General features: G+C 54.3%; 1 long non-coding RNA gene across 1 annotated transcript; it reads right to left on the reverse strand.

Moving 5' to 3' along the window:
- Window positions 1-2640: 2640 nt before the first annotated feature.
- LOC136364511 (uncharacterized) lies at window positions 2641-3457 on the reverse strand. The gene is made up of 2 exons (XR_010744161.1): window positions 3279-3457; window positions 2641-3012 (listed from the first exon to the last, which is right to left on the reverse strand). It is a non-coding gene; the product is annotated as an uncharacterized lncRNA (long non-coding RNA).
- Window positions 3458-12987: the final 9530 nt, after the last annotated feature.

Here is a 12987-nt window from a genome sequence, read left to right on the forward strand (position 1 = left end):
TGCACACTCCCATCTACTCAATAGCACCATTTTCAGAACAGCCCAGACTGCCTTAAATTGGGAGATTTATGGTGTCCTGTACGGGGTCAGAGGCAGCTGCAAGCTGACAGTCCCGTGTGCCCCCTGCCCTCAGCAAACAGGCTCAAGTGCCACTCATGGCTGTAAAACCAAGCCAGTGTGGGATCACCCAGGGGTGGCCACACTTTGCCTGACAGTGGATGACAGACGGCGCTCCTGTCAGCCGTCCTCAGGCCTACAGCCAGAGCTTCCACAGCCCCCATCCTACCCCACCTTAGGGAAGGGAAAGGAAACAAGCAGGTTGGTGACAGCAGCCAGCCAGGGACATGCAGTATCACAGCTGCTGGGCTCACCCACCTCTGCTGCTGCCTTGGACCATGGCCACAATCTGCTCCTCAGAGGGAAGACGGGTGCCTGCACACAGGCATTTGCCTTCTTCCCTCGGTGCTTCCCAGCCCACCTGTGTTTGCATCAAGAGTGCCACCCCCCCCACCCCCCCCTTTTGTTTTTAAGTAAAAAACTTTTTGGTTAGGCTCTCTCCCGTGCCAGGCAGCACAAGGGAAATCTGCCTGCCTGTCAGCTCCTTCACAGGCCATCTGAGATAAGCCCCCTGGTCCACAGGGTGAGGGTCCCCTCCATCCCCAGGCACTGAGGCTAAATGGCTTGTCTGGCTCTCCTGGGGTGAAGAGAAACTCCATCCCTGTGCTCCTGAGACCCACTGGGCCTCAGGCCAAACTGCTGTGGAGATGGTGGAAGAAAGCCCCTTGTGGCAGAAAGATTTGGGGACCTGCTGTGCCTCCAGCCCTCCACCAGCCTCTGGGCTGTGATCCCTGGGCTTACCAGCATGGTCCCACCAGATCTTGACCTTCTGCCCCACTGCTCCATTGCCCTGGTCTGCAAAACTGGGACCATGTTTAGACTGGTCAGGTACAGAAGTGTTTTCCTTCAGAGAAGAGCTGATGTGTTTTGTGATCATCAGGTGTGTTAAATGCTGCAGATGAAGCAGCAGCAGCAGCTATATGAGCTGCAGCCCTTCTATCCCCTTTCCCACAAAGCTGAGGGCATCAAGGTGCAGCCACAGGGCTACAGTACCAAGATGCAAGAGATGACAGAGGAACCAGGACACGGAGGTGTCAGTCTCAGCCTCGCTGGGGTCCAGGCTTGCTCTCGAACTTTGCCCACCTCCTTCACCCCACACAGAGCCTCCTGGCAGCTGGGAAGTGTGGAGGCAGCACCTGGAGCAGCCTAGACTGAGATAAGACAAGAAGCAGATCAGGAGAAAATTTGAGATAGAAGGAGCAGCAGGTGATGGACTGTGAGACTCTGAGAGGGGTCTGTGCCACTGTGCAGCAGAGACTGGAGAGAGTGCAGTAGGTGCTGAAGGAAGCTCTTCCTATTCCCCTTGTGACACTCAGCATGGCACCCCCACAACCCAAGGCCACCCCAGCACCATCCCTTCTCTCTCCCAGGATCTCTCTTAGCACATCTGCGGGACAGAGTTCCACCTCCAGCTTCCTGCCTGCTTCTTTATCTTCCCTGTCCAGTCCAGTTCACATCAGAAATGGTCCACATAACACCCCTTTCCTTGTACAGGATGACAAACAGTGGTGTCAGCTCCTGCTCCCCACAGGAGATCAAAGCCAGCAAGGAGCATCAGCCTGAAACTTGTCCACTAGCATCTCTTGTTTCAGAAAGACAGAGACAAGGAAAACAACATCAACCAACAGCTTTAGCAGATAGCAGTCTAAACTGGGCTGAATGGAGACAAGGGCTCCTAGCAAACTGGGAATCCATATCATAAGAGGAGTCTGGGGGAATTTGAAGTGAGGGGAAGCCAGCAAAATACCCACAGGAGTTTTGCCTTGAATACCACTTTCGGGGGAACTACCAGCAGGGACATATACAGGACCACAGCGCTAATCCCGACTGATGGAGGAGAGCAGTACCTGCAGCAGCACACAGCAACACTGAGCCGGCCAGAGGGGGAAGAGAGCTCCTCTCTGCAGATGCAGAGGGCTCAGACGTTCTGCAGAGCAGTTGCCTGGGCACTCTGAAAGGGGACAGTGCAGGCAGCGGGGTTGAGGGTTAGCCAAAGGCTGGGGCACACAAAGGTGAGGACTCTGAAGTGCAGGAGGCACTGCCCAACACCTGAGCATCTCTCTCTGCTCCAACACCACATGAAGAAGAGCCAAAATGCACAAAACCCAGAATCCTGTAAGGTTTCACAGCCATGCCTGGAGGATCCTTGGCCATAAACTAACTTTTTCCACCCCAAAATAAAGACATGGAGGCTTCCCAGCAAAGCCAGAGGGATACTAGCCCGCTCCACCCTCACCCTTCCCAGCCCCACAGCCCAGTGCCCCCAGCCCTGCCTGCTGATCCTTCACTGCGGCTTTAATGGGGCGTTTCAGAGGCAACAGCAGCTCCTCCATGGCTGAGCAGCACAGAGCAGCCTGGGGCAGTCCCACTGCTCACCATTAACCTGCCCCCACCCACCAAAGGGAAGGAACTTCGTGAAACCCCATTGGGATGTGTTACATGGGAATGACCTTGTCGTCACTACCCACAGCACCAAGGCAGCCCCAGGGCAAACGAGGAGCGGGGAGGGGAGACACAGCCCACTCACAATTAATTCTTCTCTCTATTCAATTACTAGCAGCAAGACTCAGGCATGTTTTGTGGGTGGTGGGAACACCAGGCTGGGAGACTGCCTCTGTGTTCTGGTCACAGCCCCCTGGAGCTGTGCCTACCCCTGTGCAGAACCAAACTGGATGTTGTGGCCCCCTCACTGTCCAGCAGCCTGCTCTCACAGCTTCATTTCAGAGAATCGGGCTGACTTCTCTGCCCTTCACCACCTCCTGTCCCTCCTGTCCAGCAGCTTTCTAGAAACACAACCTTTGCTTCCATAATTTCAGTCTGTGCTCCTGGAACTGCAGGTGTCAATATTGGCTCCACTATCCTCCAGCCGCCACATGCTCCCGGGCAGGTATGCTCCTGCAGATCAGAGAAGACAAAGCTGGGCTCTGCTTTCCATCCAGGATGGGTGATGTGGAGGAGAGCTCACCACTCACAACAGCAAGGCTGCCAGCATAGCAGGGGCAGCCTGGGTGGCTCAGCATGTGGTAGCGTCACTCCTGGCTCCTAGGCAGAGCAGGAGATCATCCTGTCATCCAAGACAGTCCATGGATACACACATGGATTTTCCAATGCTGTTAAGCATCCCTTGCATTTGGCTCTGTTGAGGCCAATGCTATTCTCACCTCTGGCATCCCCATGCAGCACATGGGACGAGCCAGGCACATGGGTAATGATCTGGCAGAGTTCAGCAATGCCAAGAGCCTTGTGGAGAGCACTGAAGGACAGACATGCTCAGGCCCCATCCATCTGCAAGGAGAGAGAACTGGGATGGCTTTGCAGCTACTCAGCTCAGGAGGGATTGCACACAGAGTCCTTGAGCTAGGCAAGCCAGAAACAAAGACCAAAGGGTACCAGTGAGGGCAGTTCACATGGAATCAGCTCAGGGAGAAAGTGATGTCTCTAACCCTGCATGACTTAAACCCAAGGCTTAGTATTTTTGTGCAGTTCTGCTCTGCATTGAACAGGGGTCAGCAAACAAGCAGCCTGACCAGGAATGGCCATGACACAGGGAAGGAGTGACACCCACAGACATGTGGATGAGGATATGTGTGCTCATGGCACTTGGACAGCTCCACTCCATTCCTGACCCCCTTGTACAAACCAAATGGCACCTCGAGAACTTGGTCCTAAGACATTCCTGGCTGGCACAACTTCCCCAGCATCATAGCCCCAGCCCAAGCTGGGGTCTCCAGGCACACACCATCAGGCAGCACTGGGAAAGCAGGGGGAAGGGGGTCAAAGCCATTCTGGGTAAGCAGAGGCTCCACTGGCCACCCAGGAAGGTGAGAGCCATCACTCAATGCCAGGTGTCACTGTCCTGTCTGTGGGGTGGGGTCTGTGGCTCCTTCAGGATCATGAATAGCTGAGACAGAGATGCAAAATGCTGTTCCTTTCTTGCCTATTCCCAGCCAGCCCCATCAGGCAATTTGGCTTGGTTTGAGTCATCTTAGGAAGACGACTTCTGTGTCCAGCCTGCAGTGGGGTTAAGCCTAAAACCAACAGCATGGCCAGGGGGGGCTGTATGTCAGCTGTAACTCTACCTTCGTTTGTTTGCTTACAGCATCCACCCAAAATGCCCGTGTGTGTCTCTGGGCCTCTGTGTCAGTGGCAGCTGAACTGCTGACCCCAGGAGTTTGCAAAACACCAGGGTTATGGCCCCTTTGACATCCCAGCCCAGCAGAGCCACAGCTCATCCTGACCCTGGCCCCGGGGGAACCCCACAAGGCCCTGTGAGAGCTGCAGCTATGGGGAGAGACAGCGGGGACAGTGGGAATGAACCCCAAAGGAGTGCTGAGGTGGACACAGATGGTACTTGCTGCTGTCCAGGCTTGGCTGCACCCCCCCAGCTTTCTATGGACCAACACACCATAGACCCACCCCAAACCCCCTGCTAGTCCTCATCCAAGCCCAGCCCTTCATCTTCTGTCAACCCTAAGTCCCCATCCCAGCATGGGCATGGAACTGGCCCACAGACTGTGCCCCTTGCCAGCTTCCATGCCCAGGCCATGCCCAGTCTCTGTGCAGCCCTGCAGAGCTCTGTGTGTTTTGGGAAGGTGGGGAACATATGGCCACAGGCAAAACAACAGCCAGAGCCTGGAGACAGCCTGTAACTGGTTTCTCCCCAGTACCAGCTGTGATAGGGGACTTCATGCCACCCTGGAGTGTAGCCATGGCATGCACAATCCAAGGTGCCATCATGGTGCAGACATTGTCTCCAGGATGTTCAGGGCTGGGTCAGGGCTGGGTCAGGGCTGCAGGGTGTCAGCCTAGGCATAGGTGCAGATGCCCAGGGAGTTCATTTGGGGTTTGATATTCTACTTCCATTTTTTTCCCCAGAAGCCAAAATCCTACCTCCCAATGGCCAAGCCCCACTGCTAGACTATGCTGCCTTCCCCTGTGAGCTGAGCACCAGGAGGTCTAGAAGAGCAGACCTGCCACAGACAAGGTTCCTGTCCCCTCTCCTCTCTTCATGCTCTACTCTGCCCATCAGCAACAACCCTTTCTATCCAACCCCAAAAACCTCATGCACTGCAGCTCGGAGGTCTTTGCCTGCCTAAGAGCCTGTCAGGGGAGCAGGGACTGGAGGTATGGAGTAGTGTGAGGTGTCCCACAGGTCCTATGCAGAGACATCACCAGCAAGGATACCACAGAAAAGAATTCCAGCCAAGGGCTCTGGCACGGACATCCCTGAGAGAATAACTCTCCTAAATCTCCTTGGGACACAGCCCCACACAGCCCCCATTCCCTGGATGCCACCAGCCTGGCAGGGATTTGTGGCCAGTAGTGACAGTTCTGCCAGTGTCAGGGATAGCTCAGAGCAGAGTGACTAGATTTGCACGTCGGAGGGGTCGGAGGGCAGGACACCTGCGACCTCCGGGTATCTCGGCTGTGGGTGCTGAGCACAGAGCTGCCAACACTGCCCTGATGTGAGGCGGCTGCATGGGGGGCTCAGGAGGGGACAGTGTGGGACAGCTGCAGGGAGCCTCAGCCCAGGCTGTCTTGCCTAGAGCTCCCTTGCCACGGCCCAAACATATTCACTTTTAGCAGCTGCTTTACGTGTCTGTGAGTGTCTGTGAATTTAAACCCACACAACCCCTGCTCTAACATTGTCTCATGCTTCTACAGTTGTGCCTTTACTATAGAACAAAAAAGCCACAGCTGCCACAGCAGCACCTTCATGGAAACAGCCCCCTTTTGCATTCTGGGCAGCACTGTGGCACTGGGGACACAAGTTCACACCACAAGCAGCCACATTATCACAGCCTGCCACTGCCCCAGGCATAAGCAAACTCCTGTGCCAGGATGTGAATCCAGACATCTGCTGTGGAACTGGGAGCTGGAGGAACCACTTCTCCTCCCACAGAACAATCTGTGGGTGAACAGCCACGCATCCAAGCTCCCAATAAACTTGAGGCAGCCTGAGGAGGACCCAGCACACTCCTGAGCACCAGCACGAAGGAGATGACACCAGACCTGAGCTTCAGCTTTTCCAGCAGAGGCGGCCATGCCCACAGTGCATCAGCACCATTTCTCCTTTCAAGGCATGTTGACGGGAAGAGGACGGGAATTACTGATCCTGCTGCTGCCTCCCTTGGTTGGAATCTCCCCGCAGCTCAGCTCTACCAGGGCCTGCCCTGCCCTGGTGGCTCCCCGAGGCAATAGCAGAGGTACCTGTGCCCACTTCCCAGTAGGATGGAAGAGGGATGGCATGGTCAGCTAACACTTCAGAGAACAGGACACTCATCACACCCACCATCGGAGTAGTCCCAGCTAAAGGTGGCTCTGCTGGCCCTTTTTCTGGCTCCTGCTGCCACCAAGGTGTCACATGGCTCTCTGCCCACCTCGCAGAGCTGCTGAACCCCAGGATAATGGGATGCTGCACCTCCTGGGGTGCCCCCTTGCTTCCTTGGAAGCCTAGGAAGCCAAGACTCAGATAAAAAGAGCTTTACCCTGGATCAGCGTGGGAACCAGAAACAGGGAGCTCATGGAGCAGGGGACCAGCCCCACCTACAGCACAGTCACAGCTGTGCTTCTCAGCCGCCCTGGGGCCGCGGTCTAAGCCACGTAAGACTTGAAACGCAGCCAGAATTCTGATGGGGCATGACCCGCTGGGGCATCACAAGGAAAACCACTTCCTGGCCATGCTCAGCAAAGCAGTTTCCCATCCTGCTTCCCCATCCCTGAAAAAGCAACTCAAACCTGACCTCTGAAATCAGAGCATCCTCTGGGAACTGCTGGCCTGGCCCAGCCACCCAGCAAGAGAAGGCAGTCAAGCCCCAGCCCAGTGAGGCTGCACCTGAGCCAGGCCCTGCAGCGAGCAGCCCGAGCCTCTCACCAGGAGCAGCAGGCTGGTTTGGGAGGGCTGTGGAGTGTGTGGCCCCATGGGTGCACAGCCACACTGCTCATGCATGATGGGCTCCACACTAAGCTCCACTACAGCCCCGTTTCTCTGCTACACGGCTCAACCAGGGGCAGGGTTACCCAGTGCTGCCAGAGCAGATCCATCACCAGCAGTACCAGCACGCAGAGCCCTGAAGCAGCAGAGAGGGGGGGATGCTCAGAGCAAATCAACTCCCAGAGCAATCCTAGAGCCCTCACCTGGACTGGTGCATCATTTGGCTCCCCAGGTATTGGCACCTCCACCCCTTGTTGGGAGAGTGATGGGCTCCGCACCCTTACATGTATCTCCAGCACGGGGAACTCACGTATGTACACAGAACACCACAACTCAGTTACCCCCTCAGCCTATGGAAGACAAAGCAGCCCTCACACCAGGAGCCCTACACTTCACTCCCTGTGCACAGAAAGCCTCCTGCCCCCCACCACCACTGAGTACCCCCAGCCCAGCCATGCCCGAGCCCACCTGCTCTTAGACAGCCCTGTTTGTTTGCCCAAGGTATTTGCAGCCGGGGGCACCTGCTTTGATACCATCAGCTCCACGAAGGAAGCTGCTCACCTAGCGTGACCCCTGTAATCCCATCCTTCCCCCTTAAGTGCTGTGTGAGCTCTTCCCCCCTCCCAGCCTCCTGACATTTCACATTTATCTCCCTCTCCCCAAGCTGAGCACATCAAGGCTGTGACATTTCTGGGGAGCAGGAAGCAAACCTCCCTTAGTCCCCCAGCCCCTGTACTGCTCCCTCTGTGTTGAGGGCCTCCACTTCCCCTGGCATTGCCCTACAGCCAGCACTCATGACAAGGTCTTGAGCTGAGCTGGTCCTACAGGGGGGTACACAAGCTTTATCTCCTCAAGCCTCCTGCCACCATCCTCATGTCCTCCATGGTGCCACCTTTGCCCCGTGCCAGGACAGTCCTACCTGTCTCTGTTCCAGCTACCTAGACACCCTGAGGGACATCAGCAGCCTGAAATAATCTCCTTTTACTGTTGAAGAAGCCAAATGCTCCTTCTCATCAGCTGGCGCAGTCTCTTTCTTTCTGTGAGAAGCAACAGTATCCTTCTTCCAGGAGTGAGCATTGCCCATCCCTCCACTCACCACTCCCCACCAGCTTTGGAACCAGCTGCCTCTGCCAACCCTCCCTTCCAAGAGTACCTTCTTACAAATGGTCTGCTGGCTCTTGTTCCCCTGGAGTCAAGCTGCAATTCCACAGAGCACAAGCACAGTCAAGGTCTGGCAGACAGATTATCCCTGACCCCTTCCAGGTGCACACAGCCAGGGAAATCTGCAAGGTGTTGGGGTTCCAACTGGTAGGGGCTGGGCTCTGTCCCAGCACTGTCCCAGCCCGGCCCCATCGAAAGCCCAGGACTTCTTTCCCGTGCCATCAGCACAGGGCTCTGGTGCACCGTGTCCACCAACACCTCTCAAACAGCCACTGCCCCACGGGGAGGATGCTACTGCCTCCCTTCACCCGGCTCAGCTTCAGGAATGTGCCGCTTCTTCCGAACTCCCCGGGGCAACGGGAATTGCCGAGGGATCTGACCCCACCCGTGGGCACCGAGCCCCAGCCCCGGGCACAAGGCACGGCGCGGGGGCACCGCACCTCCCCGGGGGTAGGAGCCCTGCCAGCCCTCTCCCAGGAAAGGAGGAGCAGCGGGGAGGGATGCCCTTTGCACCCCGGGCTGTGCCGGGGCAGCCCCGCTGGCAGCGGCGGGTCCCGGAGCCCCGGTGCCGGGCCGCAGAGCCCGCCTGCCCCCTGGCGGTGCCGCACCGGCCCCCGCCGCCTCTCCCGACCACCGGCATCCTCCCCCCGAGCTGCTGCGGGGCCAGGCACCCAGCGGGGCCTCAGCTCCCCCGGGCCCGCGTTCCCCGCTGGAGCCCCCAGGCAGCTGAGGTCGCGTTCCCCGGGCTTGGGATGCCAGAGGTCTTGGAGTCATGGAACCTTTGGGGTTGGAAGACTCCTTTAAAGACCATCTAGTCTAGCCCGTCTACCATGGACAGGGGCATCTTTAGCTAGACCACGCTGCTCAGAGCCCTGTTCAACCTGATCTTGAATGTTTTCGGGTGTCCTGGGTTGTAGTTTAGGGTGTATTCTATCACCATCTTCAGTTAATGGCCCATCAATGCCTTTTGCATGACTCAGAGATAACTCCCTCCGGGCGTTATCTCTCTCTTTAATGGGCCATTAAGGCTCTCTTCCATGACTCATCATCCCATTGTGAGATGCTCCGCCCATGGGGAAGAGCCAAGCATTCTCACCTGGATATAAGCTGGGATTTGGGACAGTAGAAGCAGCCCTCTTCCACTGGATTCCCAGAGGACTGGAGCTACCAGACCTTTCTACAAGATTTCTGTTTCAAGAAGACCACCTCGTCTGGACTGTTTCCATCACCCTGATCAGGTTGTATTCTGACTCTGTCACTGGTTTTTCTTTTTGTATTTATTTTATTTTATTCTATTTTATTTTCCTTTTCTTCTCATTAAATTTTATTTCTGACTTAGAGCCTCTTACTTGGTTTGTTTTTAAACCACAACATATTTTTGGCGCCCAACGTGCGGCAGAGGCAATAAGAAAAGTCAGAAATTACAATCTTATTGAGGACACCTGTCTGTTATGATGCCCAACATGCTTACATGTGTCTTATACCTATCTCTCTATATTTTTCCAAACGTGGGGCACTATCTGCCGGCATTAATGCTCCTGCATAGACCAGGATATGGTACTAAAATTGCTTTACTGGTCTATTATGTCAATTGCTTGATAAAATCTGAGGCAATGAACATTATTCAGAATATATACCCAGTTTTGTATTCTTGTTCTAGTCTAGGATGCTACGTCTGGAGCCTCAACAATCTCACCCAGCCCCTGTGGGGAGGAGTAAAGAATGATTTTTTCCAGCTTTTCAGGAAGGACACAGCAGTTTTTGAAAATATTGAGTACCCTCTGGATGCCAAGGACAGCATGATGTTCTTGTTAGTCTTGCTTGGTTTTCTCTGTACGGCCCGCACCATGCTTAGAATCAAAACACTACATGGTGTGTTGGAGCATGTTCTTAAAGAAGTAGAAGAGGTAAAAAGAAGCAAAGCAATAACATCGACAACTACACAGACTCTCACAGAGGAAAAAGGAACCAAAAGTGCTGTCAGCATCTCCACACAAACCGTCACTGAACCGGAACAGCCTAAACCAGTAGCAGTTGCCACCACTCAGAAGAAGAAATCAAGGAGCAAATCAGTCCGCATAGCAACTGACGAGGATGGAGCAGGACCTTCGCACTCAGCTGAAGAGACAGAGACAGAGATCATCACCCGCTCTCTATCTCTGGGTGAGCTGCGTGACCTGCGAAGGGAATTCACCCGCCAGACCAACGAGTCCATCCTCACCTGGCTGCTCCGCATCTGGGATGCTGCAGCCAATGACACCATTCTGGATGGAACTGAGGCCAGGCAACTGGGATCACTGTCCCGCGATGTGGTCATTGACCAGGGAATTGGAAAAACCCAAGAAACTCTCAGCCTCTGGCAGCGACTGCTAACAAGTGTGAAAGACAGATACCTTTGTAAAGAAGACCTCCTAGTGCACCAAGGAAAATGGAACACAATAGAACAAGGTATCCGATGCCTAAGGGAATTGGCTGTGCTGGAGATCATTTTTGCAGAAGATGAGAGATTTCCTAAGAGCCCAGATGATGTCCAGTGCACATCACGGATGTGGTTGAGATTTGCACGGCTTGGACCAGAAATGTACTCGCGTTACCTGGCAACACTGCAATGGAGAGAAGGTGAGGACAAGGTGGGTGTCCTGGCTAATAAACTAAGGATTTACGAGGACACTGTCACCGCCCCAGTTCGTGCCCATGTCTCATCTGTGGAAACAAGACTGGCTGAGCAAGTCAGGAACTTAATTGAAGAAGGCCATCAGAAACTGAAAAAAGAACTTAAGGAAGAAATTTACGATATTTCACCAGAGCCGACGAGAGTCTCTGCGATTAGGAGCAGGCGTCCCCCAGCCAGGGAGAGAGGATACACACCCCGAGGTAACCTTTGGTCTTTTCTTCGGGAGCATGGAGAAGATATGAAGAAGTGGGATGGAAAACCTACCTCCTCCTTAGCAGCCCGGGTACGTGAACTGAAAAGAGAAATGCCTACAACAAAAAGCTCATCTAGAATCAGTGTTGCTCCGGTCTCTCGTGCACAGAACTCCAGACGTTACAGGAATGATGATATGACTGATCCTCTTGAAGGAACCTCAGCAACTCATTTACAGGAAGAGAACAACGTATGCGATGACCAGGAATAGGGGGGGCCCTGCCTCTAGCCAGGAAGAGGAAAGGGACAATCGGATCTACTGGACTGTGTGGATCCGATGGCCTGGCACATCTGACCCACAAAGATATACGGCATTGGTTGACACTGGGGCCCAATGTACCATGATGCCATCAAGGTATGTAGGAAGAGAATCCATTTCTATTACAGGAGTAACAGGAGGGTCCCAGGAACTGTCTGTATTAGAGGCCGAAGTGAGTTTAACTGGGAAGGAGTGGCAGAAACACCCCATCGCAACTGGCCCAGAGGCCCCATGCATCCTCGGCATAGACTATCTCAGGAATGGATATTTCAAAGATCCAAAAGGATATCGTTGGGCTTTTGGGATAGCCGCAGTGATGAAAGAAGGCATCAGACAATTGAATACCTTGCCTGGTCTCTCAGATGACCCCTCTGCTGTGGGACTGCTGAAAGTAGAAGAACAAGAAGTACCAATTGCCACAGCAACAGTACACCGTCGGCAATACCGCACAGACAGAGACTCTGTGATCCCCATACATGAGATGATCCGCAAACTGGAAAGCCAAGGGGTGGTCAGTAAGGCCCGTTCACCTTTCAACAGCCCGATTTGGCCGGTGCGTAAGTCCAGTGGAGAATGGAGACTGACGGTGGATTATCGTGGTCTGAATGAAGTCACGCCACCACTGAGCGCTGCTGTGCCAGACATGTTAGAGCTTCAGTACGAGCTGGAGTCCAAAGCAGCAAAGTGGTATGCAACCATTGATATCGCCAACGCCTTCTTCTCCATTCCTTTGGCAGCGGAGTGCAGACCTCAGTTTGCCTTCACCTGGAGGGGCGTGCAGTACACCTGGAACCGACTGCCCCAGGGGTGGAAACACAGCCCCACCATCTGCCATGGACTGATCCAGGCTGCACTGGAAAAGGGTGAGGCTCCAGAGCATCTGCAGTACATTGACGACATCATCATATGGGGGAATACACCAGAGGAGGTCTTCAAGAAAGGAGAAGAAATTATCCAAATTCTGCTGAAAGCTGGTTTTGCCATTAAAAGAAGCAAGGTTAAGGGACCAGCTCAAGAAATCCAGTTCTTGGGGGTCAAATGGCAGGATGGTCGTCGCCAAATCCCCACAGAGATAATCAACAAGATCACAGCCATGTCCGCACCTACCAACAAAAAGGAAACACAAGCTTTCCTAGGTGCCATAGGCTTTTGGAGGATGCACATTCCTGAGTACAGTCAGATCGTGAGCCCTCTCTACTTGGTGACCCGCAAGAAGAATGATTTCCACTGGGGGCCTGAACAGCAACAAGCTTTTGTTCAGATCAAGCAAGAGATTGCTCATGCAGTAGCCCTGGGCCCCGTCAGGACGGGACCAGATGTGAGGAATGTGCTTTACTCCGCAGCTGGAAACAATGGTTTGTCTTGGAGCCTTTGGCAGAAGGTGCCTGGGGAGACTCGAGGCCGACCATTGGGATTCTGGAGCAGAAGTTACAGAGGCTCCGAGGCCAACTACACTCCCACAGAGAAGGAGATCTTGGCTGCCTATGAAGGAGTTCAAGCCGCCTCAGAAGTGATTGGCACTGAAACACAGCTGCTTTTGGCACCCCGACTGCCAGTGCTGGGGTGGATGTTTAAGGGAAAGGTTCCTTC

This window comes from Sylvia atricapilla, chromosome 8 (genome assembly GCF_009819655.1).
Source record: "Sylvia atricapilla isolate bSylAtr1 chromosome 8, bSylAtr1.pri, whole genome shotgun sequence".
Lineage (NCBI taxonomy): Eukaryota > Metazoa > Chordata > Aves > Passeriformes > Sylviidae > Sylvia > Sylvia atricapilla.